The 14,936-nt window shown below is 31.1% G+C and overlaps 1 protein-coding gene across 3 annotated transcripts in view; it reads right to left on the minus strand.

The window, feature by feature from the left end:
• LOC141455366 (uncharacterized) overlaps positions 1-14,936 on the minus strand; it is a 140,811-nt gene that overhangs the window by 60,530 nt on the left and 65,345 nt on the right. The window contains exon 1 of one of the 3 annotated variants that reach the window (XM_074130388.1): positions 1,598-1,621. The exons of the other annotated variants lie outside the window; for them this stretch is intronic. The gene's annotated coding sequence lies outside the window, so the exon portion shown is untranslated. Of the gene's footprint in view, positions 1-1,597; positions 1,622-14,936 lie in introns of those variants that run through there. 3 annotated transcript variants of the gene reach the window in all.

A 14,936-nucleotide genomic window follows, 5' to 3' on the forward strand; every position in this document is an offset into this window, starting at 1 on the left:
TCCACAACCATTCTTTGTAAGCCATCATTGTTTCACTGCCAATTAAAGTAAGGGATAACATAAACAAAAATTTATCGCTTTGTACAACTAAATGGGAGCTGCCCAAACATGGGACGAGTAAGTCATAATTATATTATTGTTTACATTAACCTAATCAAGCATAACTTATAAAATAGGCTGTGAACGTCTATTATACGTAAAATTAGAGGCCACTATGTGTAAAAACACTTGTCTGTTTTATAAACATTAATACACAACATAAATACCTTAATTTACACTTTCTAGCATGTTGTCACCAAAATTAACTTTACTAACAAGTAGCGCTGTTCAGTGAAACGAGTTCAAAAAGAGAATCAACGTTCTTCCTTATGGTTTAAATTGGTGTTTGACAGGTGACAGAAAGTATGTACGCTTCAAACATCACCTCACAGTAAATATGTCATTACTGCCTTCTCACAAGTTGCGAAGATGTAATGAAGTCTTTTAGCTTTCTCACTTAACAGAAGGGCTTTAGTACAAAATTAAACTGAACTTTTGTAAGAGAAATTTCAATTGTGCGCACTATTACTGAACTTATAATAAACTTTATAAAATAAATATTTTTATACATTTAAATAATACATTTTTGTATGCAAGAAATCTCTAATTTTAGGCATGTTCTATGTTCAACCAGTTAGATCATTGGAGCAAAACCAAATCTCTAAGTTATTTTTTTTTTGGTAATAACTTAATTAAAATTAGAGGATTTTCTATTAGTCATAACATAAATGTCCCTAGTATTTTTATGAATTTACCAGGAGAATACTACATCCACTTTAGAAAAATATCAGTTAAGCTTGAAACCTTGCGTTGGGTGGAAGTAGGTTATAACAAGATAAATACTTTTATTTATTTAAACATTCATTTTTACTAGAGTTTATTATCAGGTAAATTTAACAAAGTAAAAGCAGAAAATAGAAATAACTCTTTAAAATTAATAAAATAATAAAATCTTTATGGGTTTAAAATTAATTTTAAAATTTTGGCCAAAATGACTCTGTACAGGATTAGTTTGGCCTATTCATTCATTTATAGTTTAATAATTTATTCTGGCCTTTCATCTAACTCAGAAGTTGAAAACTATCGACAATAAGCAAGTTTTTTAAAAGCACTTTGTGAAAGAATAGAAACATAGGCACGTATGAATAAAGGATATTGTAAATCGTTTAACATAGAGTTCTTTCATATGTGCAGGCATTCTTTACGACTGATGATAGATGGGCTAAGAAGTGACTGGGATGCCAATCACCATTTGATAAGAACACAGATAGATGAGGCAAAGAAGCATCCAGAAGATCAGATCCGACTGGGAATTGCTAGAGAGAAGTATCTGAAGAGAAAAAGGTTCCATGCAGACGAAGTACTAGTCAGATTAAAAGGATAAAGTCGGTTTATGTGGTGAATACATATATTTTTCGAACTATATTCCTAAAAACAAATTAAAATTATTACTTCAGCTGATTTACAATTTACAGTTAACACACATTTACAATTAAAATTTCAGAAAACCATATTCTTGATAAGTCTTTATAAAATAAAGAAATTATTAAATTCTTACCGAACCAGGGTGCTAATAATCTTAATAATCGCCAGTTCTGTTTGTAACCCACTTACAGGCAAGGTCTATCACGAACTAGATAATAGCTTAATTTTTGCCTGAAAGTAAGAGGCTTTCATATGATATTTATATCATATCTTACATGTACCAGATTAACTTCAGTTAGGCTATGGATAAAGTGCACTGCCGACGGAATAGTGAGTGCATAGTAGTTGCTATAGTGGTCCTGAACATTAGCATTTTACTTCAACGAGGGTTTCCATGTGAACATTGAAACACCTGACTAGGTTATGGCGTTTAATTTTCCTTCATTTGAATGTTCCACGAACTCACTCAATGATATTATCACTTCTAAGTTAGCATAAACTGATCGGCCAGTATTACCATGAGGATAGTTAGAACTTAATTTCCATTCTTAATCCCTACTTTGCCTCAAGGATACTTGGTAGAACTACAGTCTGTTTGACCCAGGCACCATCATCCATCTTCATTATACAGGTAGTCACGTATGGTGTAATTAAATAGCAATAAATATACAGTTTTAATGGTATATTTAAAATTTATACAATTGCATATGCAATAATGCTCCGTTATTAATTTTTAACTGGCCATTAATATTTCAGGGCAGGGATGGGGTCCAGCGGGAAACGAAGCATTTGACATGAAAACGAGAGAAAAACGAACTGGTTGGAACACTCAGACGACATTCTCTTTGCTGATGTTTTCTCCAAATTCTAACACACAAATTTTCTTCTAACTTCGAACGTTTGAGTCATCAGAAGGAATCTATCCATCCGCTCTCACAGCAATTACCCTAATCGAATTTCCTGAAAAACTATAGATTTACATCTATACCCCCTTATCATTACGCAAGGACCGTAGGGCCGTAAATTAAAGAAAAAACTGAAACTTAAAAGGGAATCTATTCATTCCCTTCTGATTTTTAAATTCAAAAACCCCAAATCGAATTTCATTGGGAAATCGGATGAATGGTTTTTGAATTATGGTAACAATTCGATTCTTGGTCTAGGCATTGGATTTTGTAATGGTTAATATGTGAGATATGTTGTGGATCTAAATCAAAAACCAAAGATAATGTATTATTGATGAGTTTACTGTAGCATATGTCCGGTTTCTGCTAAACAATACATATTTGTTTGTATGAAAATAAAGGCATATAAATATTAACAATTATAAAGAAATTTACTATATTTTTTCTCGTTTCTGAATCCAAAACCAAATACCAAATAAAAGACAAGTCTGAATACACTAATAAGGTTTTTTAAAAACACAAACCACATGTTAGCTACCGTTACAGTTCTTCAAATTTACATCACCGAATTTCTTTAAATTTAAAAAATTTAGTCCCACATTTCCAGTGCAATTCAAAACCTTTCTCTCTTAATAATGGTGTAAGGGAAAGTTAAAATCACTGCCTACATTTTGGGGTAACACTTCTGATATAAATATTATTTATAATTCTTAATTAATATGCAAATTCGTACGCAAAAACTGTTTTCTGTGCAGAAAGTTTAAGACTCTGCTAGATACTGTTAGTTCTCTTTCTATAGATTTTAGCGTATTCAGCAATCAAATAAATTCTCTAGCCAATAGCAAAATTGGTGGCTAATATGCCGTACATGAGAATAGACCGCCAGCAAGGGAAGTTAGGGGCTACAATTGAGCGATCAGCAATTAATTAATGAAAATTACTGATTCAGTTACCAATATTGACCTGTTAATGATATGTTTTAATGTATAAAACAATAATAAATGTCTTACTTGCAATGCGCTTCTTAAATCAATGTATGTATATGCTTTCAGTTTTAAAATGTTACCAGTAACCAGAACGTTCAATTCAAAGTCTTGGTTATTTGGTACTTAATTTCTCTTTATGTAAGTACTTCCCATATTGACATAGCATTAAAATTAATTATTTTACAATTAAATCCATATTTTGAAAGTCAATTTAAAAATTCTAGCAAATGTATATGTTTCTGTTAGTAAAAGTATATTTGCGTACAAATCAGGATGATCATATTTGTTAGTAATTTGATCACCTCTTGAAAACATAAAAGTGTATCTAAAATGTATTAGCCCTTTTAAAATATTTCTGTATATCAGTAGTACTTAAAAAAAAAGTCTGCTAAGAAGTGCTTTTATAAAATCAATAACTGTTTATATTTCCATCACTTGCTTATAATGAGAATAGAAGATGGAAACTTGGAATATGTTAAAATAACGCCTTAGCATTAATGCAAATCTACATCTAAAAGGAAACCAAAACAATTTGTAAGTCAATTTATGATAAAACAGATGCTCGAATTATCAATATTATGCAATATTTACAGATTTCTCTGTTTCTAGGTTAACCTTTAAAATTTCCTTCTATACATACTTACTATGTATAACACTAGTTTACTAGTGAATATGATTACACCCACCTGTTAGTATATTACTCGATGGTTTACATTTAATAAAATTTTAAATATTATGGTACTTTGAATTCTGGACAACTTCCTAGTTCTGTTTGTAAAATGTGCTGATAGAGAGTACAAATGTGGCAATTGTCCACTTAAGAAAGACAGCAGTGATGGTATTTTATTTATAGTAAATACCAAACCAGATATTCCACTTTGTTCTATCCGTTCGATAAATTTTTTTCTTATTCAGGTACCTAATGAGGTTTAGGTAAAACTATAGAATGAGACCCTCATACAACCAGCGCATCAGGGTTAAATTTTTGGAAGTTTCTTTCGTTGCTAAGGATCGATAAAAAGGCAACTATTATTTAATTTTTAGAACTAATTATCAACATTTCTTTTTTTTACAGAAAATAAATAAAGAGGCGTCTTTCTTGAAACTTTAAGACATTACTAATGAGTTACTAATTTTAAAGTGTAACGAGGGCTTCGCCTCCACACCCTCTTATGGCATCATAACTATTTCCTACTTTTCCCCTTGTGCCTTAATTGGCTTTTATCTTTTTCATGCACTCATCTATACACAGAAGCCGAATTTATTACAACGTTATAACGGACCCCTCAAGAAAAGGTTGTACGAGCTCCTACATAGCTTCTCAAAGCTCCTAGAAATTGATTGAATTCGTGAGGAGAGTGACTGCACCACCACAAAATTCGACCAGGTTGCCATCACATTGGCCCTTGCAGTGGGGTTGTGCTTACACCTCTTTTTAAGGCTAACTTATCTTAGGTATTTGTTTGAGCTCCCGTTTTAGGGTTCATAAATTGTAGGGAGTGATTCTGAGTCAAGTGTCTGTAACCTTCTTCAAGAAAATTATGACTTCCAACTGTTCGATTTAACTATGGTTCCCGGCAAAGTAAAAGTTTAGTTGATATCTAATAAAAACCAGTATAAATATAATGCAAACATTCTTTGTGCGATATGTCCTTGTCAGAGAATAATTATCATTTTCTCGCCGAGTGTCCGGCACTAAAACAGTTTCGCATTTGCTTTTTTTAAAAGGAGAATCTCACAAAAGAGCAGCTAATAACATATTTAAATGGTTATCGAAAATTGAAACCAATTATAAATTTTTGTAAATACGCTTAGAATTTCCTTCATAATTACCTAATTCCATCAGAAAATAAATAATGGTATAATGCAATATTTCTGTGATTTTAAATTATAATCAAAGTTTAAAGCAATTTTTGTAATGTTTAAGTATATTATTGTAGGCAACTATTCCACGGATGGTCTTTTGGACCCAGTGTATGTCTTTTATTTGTTATGTTTAGGAATGAAATTACTTTTGTATTTATTGTTTTTTTTTTCTACAAATAAAAGGCTTTATTATTATTATAATGCGAACATAAGAAACACAACAAAAAATCAGCAACTAATATGTCCAAAGAGTAAAGTAATGTAATAAAATAAAATATAGAAAAAATAAGCACAAAAATGCCCTGTGCTATGCGTTAAATTTTAAGTAAAAAAAAAAAAAAATGAAAATGAAAGAAATAAAATATGCGCTTTTTTTTTTATCAGATCCTTAGCAATGAAACTTACAAAAACTATTTTGCAGTTTAATCAAGACTTATTTCGAATTACAAGTTTGAAAATGTTACTTTATCACAGGTTATGATGATGTAGCTTAACACTAAACTCCACAAATTTTACAATACCCTGAAGAAGGTAATAAATTTACCGAAACTTTGATATGAAGAAAGAAATTTATCGACCGATTTTCCAATATTCCCAAAAATCATATTTCTGCAATATTTTGCAACACTTTGTTGAGCCTAATAGACAATAATAAATAACTTCATCCACTTTGATGAATGGTTCCTTGCAACATCATTACAGAGAGTACACTTAATTCTACGGTACAAGTAAAACAGTTGTTCTGGAAGTTAATGGTTTAGAAACATAGATGAAGCTGAAATTATACCACTGACGCTTTATGGAAGCAAACAAAAAGCTGCCAAAATTGTTTTACTAGAAGAATTTTTTGGAATTACAGAACCTACAGCGCAACTTGTAATTGAAAAACTTACGGTCCGCGTTTATTAGCACTATTTTCTTAAAATAACATAGGTGTGCAAGAAATCATGCTAAAGAGATCATTTTTGGTAGTTAAGAATACTCTTGTAAGATTTTCTGTTTCCTAGGAGCTTACCTAGGGTGATGGAAATGTCATCTATGAGGACTATAGGAAACAGCTTGATGGAGACGGTGGACTGAAAAAACATCTGGTGCTAATTAGATGCTCCTCAATTAAAATAAAATTAATAATGATTCTGACCACTCAAGTAGCTTTTCTATTCTTGTTAAAGAAATTTAATTTTGCTGGTTTTGTACTTATGTTCAAAATTCTAAAACTGTGGAGTTTTTAGATTATTTAGAGTTTAGAGTATAAAGTTCAAGTGATTGTAGTCAGTGTTGTAGTTGTGTAAAAGTTAATAAAAGTTTAATTAACAGGGTTATTGGGTTAGCAGTATTATAATTAATTTATTTAATAATAATACTTTGTTTAGTTCACAAATTGCCACAAATATTTAGAGACAAGAGTGTTTATAAATAATCATTATTTACGGATGGCCTTTAAATTCACTTATTTACCAGCAGCCTTTAATCTAGTTAGCAACAGAATGAAAGAGAAAGTAATCAGTCTAAATGAAAAAGATGAAAATAAAGTGTTATTTATTTATTGTATTTTTTGTTATTGTTTGCACATAAACCTTGCATTATTTTTGAGAAAAATAATATGTTATCAGGATAAAAAAAAAACTTTATTTCCATTTCAATTAATTTTAGAAAACTGGAAAGAAGGTGAGGTAACAGATTAACGATAACATCATAACCCACTTTGTCAACAAATAAATCAGAAAGTAGCAGCAAGAATATTCTTACATGCATTTTAGTTGGGAAAATGCTCTTAGAACGACAAAAGAAAGTCCTTCAAAGGACTACTTACAGATTTATTTGAACAAAGGGTAGGATTGCACTTATCGCTGCAATAAGATTTTGGAGACAGACGTAGTTAAAGAATAACGTGAATCCTTGAGGCGTTCAGAACTACAAATTTATTCCTTCTGGTGTCTTCTTTTGTTTTTTCTTAAAACAATTGCCTAATTTATTGTCTTTTTGAGCCTCTATTTTTATTATATTTTATAAAGCACATTCTAGTTTTCTGTCTGGCTTTCCATTTAGTAAAGGGTTGTTGCTTGTATTTAAACAGTTATTGCATTTACATTTGTTTTAACTAGTCTATTTATCTTTCTAATACACTAAGGGGTGTACTTTTCTAGTTTAATGAACTTTTAAAATAAATTTGCAGCAAGTTGAAAGCGGTAGTCATTTAATTTTAGGCATATGTATATTATATCTCTTGAGAATAATTTTGAGAAAAATAATATGTTTTCAAGATAAAAAAAAACTTTATTTCCATTTCAATTAATTTTAGAAAACTTGAAAGAAGTGCCAGGTTAATGATAATATTATATCTTTTCTTTACAACCCTAAAAAAATCACGAAAAGTGAAGTTGGCCCAAAAGGAAAGCGAAATTAGATGTACATATCTTTTGACAAATTTTGTTACTCAAATTCTAACAGTTGAAAATATAATTTAATTTTCAGGAATGTTAAAAATGTTTCAGATGATATCTTAGTTTTGTAAATTTGGAGATGGCGATTCTTTTAGGAAGTCAAAGTAAAAATCTACATAAAGTAAAAACTCATCAGTTTCACATTTTTTAAAACAGCTTATCATTTTTCATACACTTAAACGATTTTACTAAGTTTTAAGCCAAATGATAAGCCATAATTAAGTGAACTGATTACCTTTTTATAATATTGTATAATAAATTATTTTTTAAAATGTAAATAAATGTTAATTTCTTTATACTACATAATTGTTTTACACAGGTAACTTTTATCACAAAATGACTGGCATATAATTAAACACTTTCTCCCTTTATTGGCGTCACGCTACATCACATGTCATAAAATAAAGTAATAAAAATTAATAAACCGTACACATTTCTGCAGAAAGGCTTTTCTTTTACAAACTTATTGTGACTTAAACAAATATCGTTATGCAAATTCTAGAACAAGTTTTCTTTATCGTTTTTAACACTACCAAACAAGAGTAATGATGTTTTGGACAATATGCTAACTGCTGAGTTTTAACCCTGCTTCGTAGGTGTTCTTTAACATATTGATCACCAAACATCGCCTTATGTTAATAAGGCAGACCCTCCTCACCAAGCGATTTGTTGGCAAATTCTGAGAAGCTGAAAAATATACTGTTATTTATCTATTGTTATTCATTGCGAAGGAGAGGTTTGGACCCTTTCTTAGGGGTGCAATAAGATATTTTAAGAAAATTTCAAAGAAATCGAGGCTTGAGACAAGGTGATACCCTAGTCAGCAAGATGTTCAACTTGACAGACGAGAATTTAGTTGGAGACGTCATCAGTTAAACATGATATTTGTTCAAAACGATATGTTATAAAGACAAGCAGATTTAAGATTATATTGATGAAATATGTACCTTTGGAAGCATCGATGACGTTTGCCTAGATAGATTAGGCAGCTAAGAGAGCTAGAGCTAGAAATTTGGTGAAACATAGTATTACAAGTTGAAGTAATCTTCGACAAGTGGTTAAGATGAACAAAATAAATCAGGCAGCAGCGCAGAATTTGTTTTTAAAGCTCCTGTGTTCAAAAACTTGTCTTTAGAAATTTTGTGCATAACTTTACAAAATCACATTAATGCAGAAATATGTACACTTGAACTTTGTAACAGATTAGATTCTTGATTTATTCCTCCTTAAACATTGAAGTCAACTAATCCAAATTCAAAAAGACAAATACTAAATTGAATTGAAAGATTTTAAAATTGATTTTGTTAGCTTATTTTTTTTAAAAAACTTAATTGAAATTTCTTGAAAGGATTTTTTATTTTACATAGACACCTCAAGCTCTTTTAAGGTCACAAATTCTTTGATTGAATAAAAAAAAAAATCTAACGTGAAACATTCCAGACTTTCTGTTTATTTATATTTTGGATAGAACGGTTGCCTGAAAGGTTGACATTTTACGTGCAGTCAGTTACAGCAGAAGTGGCTTACCTCACAAATCTCATAACTAGAACTCTCTCAATCATTCAAACTTCTTTCATTAAACTTTTCCTCAAACCATTTACAGTCGACTCTCGATAAATCGAAATCCAAGAGACTACAAGAAAAATTCGAATTATCGAGAGTTATTATTATGTATATATGTATATACATAGGTATATTGAAAATACGTATGAGCTTACCTAAGTTTTAGACATATATAGCCTCAAGTAAAAAAGTAAAAATAATGAAAACGACAAAAAAGAACAAAAAAATTACATATGTATTAACATTTCAATAAATAATAATATACATATGTACCTAATTTAAAAAATGAAGAACAGTTTTTTGTTACAATGTGGCTTGACTTAGTCAGTGACTTAGAATTGTAGAAAGCGTTGATGGTGGAATATTGAAAGTTTTGGCGATATCTTCTTTTTTCGAACCACTTTTCACGGCCACGATAATGTTTTCTTTGTGGGACACAGTAAGGGAGACGTACTTCCTATCTTGACAAACTAAGAAAGAGAATTGTAAAGTTAAACTGGGCTGGAAGGGGGTAAACATTGCGCAGGAAATGAACAATAAGCGGAAAATGAGAAGTAAACATTACTAGGGAAAATTCGAATTATAAAGAGGTTGAAGCGGCCTTGTTCGAATTATAGAGCCTTCTCTCCCCCTGTTGTTAAGAAAAGGATTTCGAATTATCGAGCGTATCTAAATACACTGAATTTTTTCGATTTACCGAAGTTAGCAGCTGTAGAGTTCGAATTATCGAAAAATTCGAATTATCGATTTTCGAATTATCGAGAGTCGACTGTATATTTTATCGTAAAATATTTGTAGTGAAATTTATTGTTCGTGGTTTTGATTCTTCTGCTTCCTTCAAAATGCAATTCAGTAGAATGTCCAGTTCTGCTATTTCTGCTGGCAAAAGTCTCAAAGAAAGATGTAAATTCTAGAATGCATAAACTGCAGTTCATTTACTAATTTTTCCTGAGCATTTGGTGGGTTGTAAGCTTGAGTAAATAAAGTAAGCCTACTTGTGTTTCGAAGAAACTTCATTGGGCAAGGTTTAGCCGGGACATCAAGAAAAATTTACTATCCAAAAGATGTAAAGTTGCGTAATGTAGGTAAATGCATTCATTTACTTCTTTTCACTCTTCTGAAATGAAAGTGTGTGCAGGAAAAAATGAACTTTTACAGAAATAGTGATCAGAGCTTTGATGAATTCTATAGAAGAAGGGATTGGTTTAGTTTGGTTAATAATAAGGGCACTAGACAGCCGATAGGAAATTGGCGAAGGTGGTAAGGGGTCGAGATATTTACTTATCAAGATCGCCAATAATATCAATCTAGATTCCTAAGATAATAACTAAACTGCCTATTTTTAGAAACACGAACCAATGGTAATTAAAACGTCGTAACATTGTGATACTAATTTCCCATAAAGCCGACAGTAACTAAATGAAATGTGTAATCTGATTAATTAAACTGACATTCAAATTCCAGAACAACTTGTATGAAGTCTAGCGAAAACTTTTCACGAAACTCGAATATTCTTCAAAATTCTTTAAATACGTTAATTACTTTCAATTTATCTCTTATTAATATGAGAAAATATTGCTATCGAGTCAAATATTTTCAAAATTAATTGTTAAATGACAGAATTACAACAATTTTAAGCAAATATCATGTTTAGAGGTGACCTAATAATAATGTTAGCGCATGGTTGGAATTATATGTATGAACATGATATAATATAAATATAAGGCGCCGTGGAAGCCGAGCGGTTAAAGACGAGGACTGCATAGCTTAGATTTATTGTGGTAATTGGTTCGATTCCTGGTCTAGACTCCCAGACCTTAGAATTTAAATAATGATTAATGTGAAAAATTTATAGAGGAGTAAGTTTGCTAGCTGCATCCGTTCACGACGACTGTTCATTAGGTAGTTGTACGAAAACCAGCTTGAACTTACATGTATATATATTTAATTTATGGCGCGTCAACATCTGAAATCTTTAGCGCCTGGAGAGCTTTTTGTCTGTTTTCTCAGACAACACTTTTTATTCCTCACCGGACAATGGAGTTGTAAGAAGCTCCTAAAAAAGAGAACATCTAAGCTGCTGGATTCGAAACTGAGATCTCAGTGTGGGAATCCAATATGCCAACCACTATAATTCCTTCCCTATAATTTTATATTATTTTGAAGTATGTGTTTTTACGTCTACTGTGGTATATGCGCTTAAGTTGTGATTTAATGATTTATATAATTTTATTATAAAATAATATTTTTAGTTCTTTGATTTTGAGATATTGTAATTATCCATATATGTAATCTATATTTAAACTTCGATTTAATATTGACATAAGGTAAACTTATTGCATTTAATGTGCATAGAACATATAGAAAAGTGAAATATAGAAATTAAAAACAATATAAAATGTATAAGATTTTGGGAAGTGCTCCACAATAATGTTAAATAAATTAGTCATACTATTACTGGAGAGTTCTTTCACCAAATAGATTTCAAGAGGCTTCATATAATTTAAAATAAGAACTAATTTGGAATTCAAAGTATTATAATCTTCGTCGATTAATAAACTGTATCATATAAAAGAGGATTTATTTCCGCCATAAACTTTTGTAATTTCGTAGTCACGGTTGGGCTCTGGATTATTTTATTGAGTAGCACTTATTCACTCCTCTCGGATTTATTGAACTACATCCAGACGGCATTTCTGGCTTTATCAGGACACATTTTAACTCCATTTGGGCTGTTTTGTTCGCCCTATAAAGCTAATTTTGAACTGCCTTAGAAAACTGGACCTTATATATCCCTTATCCCTGGACAGCAGGGGAACAATGAGTCTTTTGTTTCTGTATAATGGACGGCTAGGGAATTCTGGCCACCGACAAACTGTTCCATTATTTTGTGCTAACCTTTAGACGTTTAAATAAGGTAATTTAAAATTTTTGCTGTACTATAATTTATAACAATAATAATAATAATTATTATTATTATTTAATTTTGAAGCGTGACAATACATCTCAGGTTATCAGCGCGTGGAGCCTTTTTTTTTAGTGCATTGTTGCTTTAAGGTCTGTGTTCTCTTGTAACAAAGACAGCAATGTCAATCACACGCCGAAACTTGAGCTGCGTAAAGCTCCTAGAAAGAGAAATATAAGTGCTGGCGGAATCCCGTGTTGAATCTGGTGCATTAACATTAATTATTATTACAAAAAAAAAAAAATTGATTTAAATAAATTATTAAGTTCAGTTTTTCTCTAAAGATGACAAGTTACAATACACATTACAAATTTTAACAATTAAACTTCAGAAAATTTATTTATGTTAACAATTATTTAAAGGAAAATTTTGGCAAGAGATTGATATAACTCTCACTAAATTAATCACATTTAACTGAGAAACTGAATGAATATTTCGCTCGATTTAATTCAACTGTTTTCTTGACTAAAAACAATTAAAAAAAGAAGCCTTTAAATTAAAAATATTTGTTGAATTATTTACTGAAAGCAACTTTGTCAACAGTATGCAAATCAAATGACATTCAGAATTATCTAGCCAACTGGTCAAATAGTGAAACTGTTCATTGTTTGAAATAATAGCAACGACGAGAAAATGGAATCACCCTATTTAGATGGTTGGGAATTCTGAATATCATTGGCAGCTGGATACCAATGGATGTATCACCTGCTTTAAACATTCAACAACATTCAATTCATCATCTCCAATACAAATTGAAATGACAGAAAGGAAAATAGACTTATTGAAAAATTTAAAAAAAATATTTATAAAGTTCTCTCTAGCTATCAATTCATTCATACACCGTAATAAATAAACTAAAATAAAAAATTGTTTACAATAACTGCAATCTTACTGTTTAAATTCTTTATGTTAGATTTATGTTTCTACATAATTTATTCTTTGTTTGTTTTTGTGAAAAATCGAGTGATTGTTAATGCATGTCCGACTGAATTACTTGTACTAAATTCTGAGCTGAAAGCAGAATTATTGACATTTGTTTACGTTATTAATAATCCTCCACATCGAGTATCGAAGATCGACATCTCCTTCCCAACCCCAATAAAGAGAAACAAATAATCGAACAGATGTCTGAACTTCAGCGATAAAGGTTGATTAAACAGTTTTATTCATAGAAAGAATAACTATTTACACATAGTAATTGATCTAAGTCGTCAAAGGCTTTATTACATCTTTTATTTGTACCAATATCGTTCGATCAATTGATCGAAATTAAAGCACTTCTTTAATAATTTCTTTTAGGAACTCATTCATTCGAAATTAGAGATGAATCCACTTCTCTGCAGAATTGTACTTCATAGAAAATTCAATTTGGTTTTGTAAAGGTAATGGAGAGTAATAAAGCACTTTTGTAAGTTTCTCTCCCAAGTACGAGGTGTGGCTATTAAATAACGAGACTGATGCTGCTACAGAAGAACTATGCATGCGCCAAATCCTAACGACCGACACAGCTGTGCAGCCTTCTCTTTCGATTGCAGCGTCTCACGTGTTTTTAGAGAAATCTGCCTGACCGGAACCGTCGTTTGTGTACTAGAGGTGTTAATTTCGTTTTGCCGAAAACATGATACTACACATATAGTAGAGCAACGAATTGTCGTGAAAGTTCACATCAAAACTTGATAAAACCGCTACTGAAACTTATCTTTTATTAAAAGAAGTTTATGGTGATGAATGATAATCACGTGCGCGAGTTTCTTGAGTGGTTTCTAAGATGGCCGAGAAGACGTCAGAGATGATGACCTTCCACGGGTCTTCCTTCCACGTCTAAAACGGATCAAAATATCGATTATAATTAATCAACATTACTACCGTGAGATGCTTGCACAACTCCGAGAAAGAGTAAGGAAAAAACGACCCGATTTGTGAAAGAACAAGTCATGGGTTCTCCATTAAGACAACGTGCCGGCTCACACTGCATTGTCTGTCAAGACGTTTCTAAAACAACATCCCAGTTTTAGGCCAACCGCCTTATTCGCCTGACCTGGCCCCATGTGACTTTTATCTGTTCCCCAAAGTCAAATCTGCATTAAAAGGAACACGATTTCAGCCCGTTGAAGCTGTGAAAGAAAAAGCGGCACGCGTCATGCAGGAGCTCACAGAAAAAGACTTCCAGCACTGTTTCGAACAATGGTAAATTCGCATGGAGCGTTGTAGGGATAGGGGAGGGGTGTATATTGAAGGTGATAATAACTAAATATGTATAAATTTAAAATAAAATGTTTTACAGCAATTGCTTAGTTATTTAATAGCCTCGTAAGTATGCTTGTCCGTTTGTATCACATTTACGAAATAAATTAATGAAGAAGTTACTGCTTAAATAAAATTTTAGTAAATATACGATTGATTTTGCTATAAATAATGAGTGGAAATATTTATAGCTTTCAACAACTTGGATAGATCAATCCTTACACTAAATAGGGTTATTTTTGTAAACAAATAAGATAAATCAGAAATGCTTGTTAGCACTCTACGGAGCATTGTTTTTTAAAATGGTTTATCTTTTGTAATAGTTTGAAAAATATCGCAGAGTTTCTTACATTAGAGGCGAATGATCCTGCTTGAAGAACTAACTGATAGGCAATTTACTGCAAAGTTTATTTTCATCAGAACTTTTTGACCTTTGTCAAATTCAGTTAAAAAAATGATAAAAAAAAAATTGAAATAATTCTTACTAAAAAAGAGGTAA

This window comes from Rhodnius prolixus, unplaced genomic scaffold (genome assembly GCF_049639745.1).
Source record: "Rhodnius prolixus isolate KJV_2025 unplaced genomic scaffold, Rpr scaffold_4, whole genome shotgun sequence".
NCBI lineage: Eukaryota > Metazoa > Arthropoda > Insecta > Hemiptera > Reduviidae > Rhodnius > Rhodnius prolixus.